Here is a 6,008-nt window from a genome sequence, read left to right as displayed (position 1 = left end):
TACAGCCCTTTCCGTTGGTGCTTCATTTTCACAACCATATAACTTCAATATTTCTTCGCAGAAGCCCAACTGTGCCATGCAATGTATCACTCAGCAGGTCAGCTGTTTGAGTCAAAAAGTGCTGTGACACAATCCGACTTAAATCAAACTTCACTTTTCTCAAAAGATATCACATGCTTATGTTTTTTCAGGCTGTTCACAAAGAAAAAAAAAAACTGCTTTGGCCAGTTACACTCAACATAGACATCGACACTGCATCTGCAATACTGAGACAACTCTGGGTTTTCAGTAAACATTTCTCAAAAGAGGATTATATAAACCACTGTCAAACAAGCACTAGAAACACTGGAGAGCACTGCTGCAACCAACCATCAGGTAAAATTATGCTAAATACCTACAGATAAATGAAACAACTTACTGTGGCGACCCGAATCGTGGAATTTAAAGGAATGGGTGAATAGAGCCCAAGTTTAGCTTTTAGTGTTATCAATCTCACAAAAACCAACAACGCCACCTAGGGAATTTCACCCTAGGAAATTAGTGTCACACACACAAGGACACTCAGGTCCGTTGCACTAATGAAGAGACTCGAAGGACGTGGTTCCAGTTAGGATTACAATTTTTATTAACAATACTTTTTAAAAATGGACAATTAAAACAGGCCAACATTAAGGGGATATTAAAATATACACTAAGGACTTGACAGAGCTGAGGCTTACCAGTGGAGGGACGTGAGTCAAAAGGGGAGGTGAGGGATCCAAAAAAAAAAAAAAAACAAATCACCACAACCGTATGTGCAGGTCCCACACTCACACAAACTCAAAGGAAACAAGGGGATGCATGACACACACAAAGGGGAAACCACCACCCGGGACACCAGGGCCACCACCTTCAGCACTCAGCAACTGAAAAGGACAGAAACAACAATTATTGGGGTCAATTAACCAAATCAACTTGCAACACAAATGAAAAATAAAGATGAAATGAAATTGGCAAACCAAAACAACAATAAGACAGAGCTGGCAGGAATCACTAACAACAAAACAAAATAAGGATTTAGCCTACTCAATTACAATCATAGAAATGAAAAGAAACAATCAAATAAAATACAAAGTCCTAAATAGAAAAGAAACTAATCAATGCAAAAACGAGAAATAAATCTCAACTCAATGAAATACAACACAATCTACAAATCAAATGATACAGTCAATAGAATAAACAAAACCGAAACAAATGAACATATCACTAAATCAGAACCAAATAAACCACCAAAACAAACAGCAAACCGGGATTAACCCCAATATAAATCCGCCCGGTCTAAATTCGGGTTGTCCACTACCCGGTGACAGACCCGCCATGTCCGAAACTCAGGATGGCTACAACGTTAGCCACCAACAGCGTGTAGATCAGCGGCGTAGCAACAATCGCTAGCATGTAGCCCAGGTTAGCATCGACAACGCCGCGAGCCAGACAGGCGAACACTTGCAGCGGAGAATCAACACAGATAAAACAAGCCGGCGAGCACGCAGTCGCGTGGACGAGCCGTTTGAAGCGACACCGAGCAAAGCAGCAGTGATCCGTGACGTGTTTAGCATTAGCTGCTAACGGAGTCTCCCTAAACACAGGAGAAGGCAGGTATCAGTAAATAGCGTGAGCGGTGGCTAGAGGAGGTGGAGCACGAGAGGCCAACATACCAACAAACAGCTTCTGCCGACACACACCCGAGGAGGAGAGCGGAGACTCACGCAGAGCATTACAGTCCGGGGGTGTCCAGCCACGTCACCTAGGACAGCAGCCATAATTCAGCGTGACACCAAACAATATATCAACAGCGTGCAGCAGCGCAGCCACCGCTAGCTCACCTGCAACAGGTCGAGTGGAAGGCCGGAAGTGAGGCAACCAGAGAGGTGTGGCGAGCCGCCAAGCCAAGACAGAGGAAGAGGGAGAGCAAGGAGGCTCCACTCCCTTTTATGAAGTGCCCCCTGCTGGTGATTGGCCACCATGACAGGGCACAATTGCCCTGGGCAGAGAGGTCTCTCCTGCTACATTACCAAACGACCGGGAAAGTGTGAAGTGCTGACATCAGATTCAGAAAGGTCCTGATGTTGTGTTGTAACTAACTACAGGCAGCTGCAGTTCTGTGTCCATTAGCGTGCTTTAAGTCCACAGTGAGCTTGTGAGTCCAGTTTCCAAAGACATTTCCCTTCTTTGTCTCTTTTTGGCCTGTTCAGTCTCCCTCAACCAGGTTTTTTTTCTTCTCTATACTCCTGTTTGTTAAAGCATCCCTTTGCCTTCATGGTGAATGCCATTTTGTCTTTGCTGTCACAACCACTCAGTTGTTTTTTAACTTAAATTTTCTTGTATGTGTTGTTTCTTCCATAAACAGCTGAGAGTCTGGCCCATACAGTTTCCATTCATGGCACAGTCAGGCTTCTGCAAAAGAATATGGAAGTTATGTTTTGTATGACAAGCAGTTCCAACAAGGCAATCTGATTTATCAAAAAGAATGTACTCAAATCAGCATGACAGCAGACCTTCCCCATTACAGAAAAACATCACCCTGCCATTTTAACCATTGCATTTTAGAAAATTCTACAGTCATGGTTTTGTCAATTGAAAGGAGAAGAATTAATGACTATGAGTCATAAAATGTTGAAGAATGAAAGCTTGAAGTAATTCAGATGAATTTGTAAAAAGTAACAGCCAGTAATGGTGTAAACTCCAACCTCCCACAAATATGATAATAATCAGCATAAACCACCATGTTCTGAACAGACACATTATAGCCACTGACAAAAAGTGATATTTGCCTTTTTGGATAACTAAACAGCCTCAATGCACATTAAAAAGTACTCAGCATAGATCTTGGTATGATGGGAAAGTGGGCGTCGCTTAGAGTTTTGGACTTTACCTTGCATCCTCTGGCATTCTCCATCAGATGCGCCGGGGACACTGGGGCTTCTAGAAAAAAATACAGGTAAAGTTTGTGGATGTAATAACTAAATCTGTGTATGGAGATATATATATATATATATGTATATATATATATATATATTAGTCTTCAGCAGTTATCTTTGTGGTAAGAAGACTGAGCAGGCTAAGCATTTATATGTTTATATCTGGGGTATTTATTTAGTTTGGAAGACCCCACAATCTAGAAAGCATAAGCTCACATTGGCCGGCAGACTCAACAGGGACTAGAAAATGTGTCTGTTGCTAGGCCATTACAAAGGTCCGACCTGCTCACTCAAGCAGTAAACTATGTTTCATTACATATAGGATTCTACCAACGTGACTGATTGTTTTCTAGTTATTAGTCAGTCTCTGTGTATTTCCATGGAAACGGGAGACAACAGGCATAAAGGTTCTATATTTTGAGAGCCAATTGCGCCTTAAAATGAATATATTTAGATTGTATAATTTATTTTCTTTGTAACAATTACTCGCAATATCACACTTGAGGGTCTGCTTCAATGCCTCTTGTGTAATATTTCTTTAGCACCAAAGGAAAGGAATATGTGATGGAAAGGTAAAGAAAATACTCTCTATATAACATCCACTTAAACTGGTATTGATTTTTTTTTGGTAGTCTGTTTTTTTTTTAAAAAAAGTGGCCCATGTTTTGTTAACTACCCTTCACCACAGCAGTGTAATAAGTTTTGGGGTGCAAATCCTGCCTCTCTCTGCAAAGGCGAGCATGCCAACCACCAGCTTCTGTAAAAAATACACTGTCTATAGATAGAAGTATATCATACACCCCCACATCAAAAATCTGAACTTTAACCAATAAAATCAACCACGGGAAATCCCAGCTTGATATTATTAATTAATATTATTGTCGCTGTCGCTTACTGTTTAAAGCAGCTGTTGTGATTGAAAGTTTCGAGCCAGAGTTTTCCTTGACAGTCAGATGAGTTATGTTTTGCTTGCACTGCACATACTGTACTTCAGAGCAGGCTGGAGCACTTGTCCCATAACGAACCACTGGGCCCTGCGTGGCTGCGGTTTCCATTGTAGTGGTGCTCTCATCATTGTGTTTTATAACTGCTTGTGCGGACTGTTTGCTGACAATAGACTTTTGTAAAAAGAGGCAAGCGTTGGAAGTTTGGCTGTATGCTGTGTCACCCTTTTCCTTCCACATGCTCACAGTTGTCTTTGTTTGCATGTTTTGTACCTTACATATTGCAGTATTTCCATTATTCAACCCAAATAAAGAGACCATGAATATAAACTACATTCATAAATAAAAATGGTTTTGTATGGTGGGCTTCTAAAGATTAAAATAAGCTTGGACGCTGAAGTTGTAAATGTGTGTGGGAGAAAAAGTTGGAGTGTGTCGGCCTGCAAGTAATGGAAAGCTTCTGCTGAACCTCCGAAGTGAAGATAGTGAAACCCTGGACGTAATCAACAGATATAATAGCAAAATCTAGTGAGGCCTGGGTTAAAAAATATCCTGGAATTATCCTCTAACATTTAAAATTTTTGAGCTCTTAACATGCTGGAGATGCTACAGACTATTATGAGCTGCCGAAACGGTAAATCTGGTTATTTCTGCCAAATACAGAATACTGAATGCATCGTGATTGTGTCTCTTGTGTCTCTAAGTCACGTTCCTGGTATCTGACCTCTATTTTCTTGATTTCCTTAAGTGTTACAATGTGACTCAATTCTCAGTTACTCACATGTTCCTTTTTTTGCTTTTCCCCTGCCATGTACAAACTCTCCTGTTGTTTCAGATCACTCCCAACTGCCTTGCAGTAAGACCTTTGTCCCAGCCAGACCCAATCACCGGACCTCTGCCGCCCACCTGCACACCTGTTCCCATTTCTCATCAGCACAGCATACTGCAAGCTGCAAGTCCTTAACACTGATTCTCATGTGCACACAAGAAAACCAAGCAGATTAACCCTTTGAAACGTGAGCAAATTGGCTTGATTCCTGAAAGAAACAAGGAAAGAGGCTGACGAGCAACTTAACAAGAAATTGCGCCACATCATCCACATATCATTTTGCTGTGGTAGGTGCCATCCAGCATCTGCCAGCATACAATAACACCTCTCCGGTTCTGTCTGGCCATGTTCTCAGCTGACGCTGTCATGCAGCTGGTGTCGAGGAGCATGTCCCAGCCTCCTATGAATAACTTGAGGAAAACAAGTTACACGCAATCACACGCAACATAAGCAATAAAACCACCAAATACACATGCAATAAAATTAATAAATAGGCAAAAATGCAAATTAAACCTTCAGTTTATAAATGATCACTCAAAAACATATCTTAAAAACTAATTTTATAGTGCCAAATAAAATCAGAATGTGCACTGTAGGTCAGGTAACTGCTGCTGCTAAAAATGGCTTTTTTTACACCCATTGTTTTAATTGCATGCTGTTTTTGTTTTCCCATCTCTTTCCCACTCTACCTGCCTGCCCCTGATTGTGCGCTCCTCGCTTGTCCTCCTTCCTGCTGCCTCATCAGTTCTGAGGCTGCAGTTCTTAGGATCCTGTCAACAGTGCTTTGGTGCTAGAACTGATGGGAGCGCTGCGCTCTCTGCCGTTCTTAGCATCAGTCATCTGAACACTTTGCCCCGGGAAGGAAATCGATCTCCTGCCAAGCTCAGGGGAGAGCGAGAAGAGCAAGAGAGATAGAGGAAAGAGAGAGGGAAACACGTCCCCACACCTGCAGCTCTTCCCAGGTAGAAAACTGTGATAGATCTTCTGTCAAAGCTAAGAGAGTGTCAGTTAAACATTATAACAGATGGGGGTTCTAAAAGCTGGAAACAGACAGTGTTTCATGAAGCTAATCAGCTAAAAGCCTGATTATGCACAACTCCAGGCCTAATGTTATAGCACTTTTGCTGTATTGCCACTGGACTGTTGTTTCATTACAACTTGAACACTTCAGAAGATAGATTTCTTCTGGAAAATTACATCTTATTTCACACTACAATAAACAAGAGAAAATCACTGCAACCATTTTATTGTTCTTCTACAAATATAAACATTTAAGTG

The 6,008-nt window shown here is 41.5% G+C and overlaps 1 long non-coding RNA gene across 1 annotated transcript; it reads right to left on the bottom strand.

Annotated features, from left to right (window-relative positions):
- Positions 1 to 622: 622 nt before the first annotated feature.
- LOC148186217 (uncharacterized) lies at positions 623 to 4,789 on the bottom strand. Its single transcript, XR_015775176.1, has 5 exons — positions 4,683 to 4,789; positions 2,912 to 2,961; positions 1,863 to 2,433; positions 1,695 to 1,783; positions 623 to 1,615 (listed from the first exon to the last, which is right to left on the bottom strand). It is a non-coding gene; the product is annotated as an uncharacterized LOC148186217 (long non-coding RNA).
- Positions 4,790 to 6,008: the final 1,219 nt, after the last annotated feature.

Source organism: Plectropomus leopardus, chromosome 20, assembly GCF_026936395.1.
Source record: "Plectropomus leopardus strain MGB_pleo_1.0 chromosome 20, ASM2693639v1, whole genome shotgun sequence".
In the NCBI taxonomy this organism is placed as follows: Eukaryota; Metazoa; Chordata; class Actinopteri; order Perciformes; family Serranidae; genus Plectropomus; species Plectropomus leopardus.
Note: the sequence above shows the minus strand (reverse complement) of the source record. Positions and strands in the feature narration are given on the sequence as shown.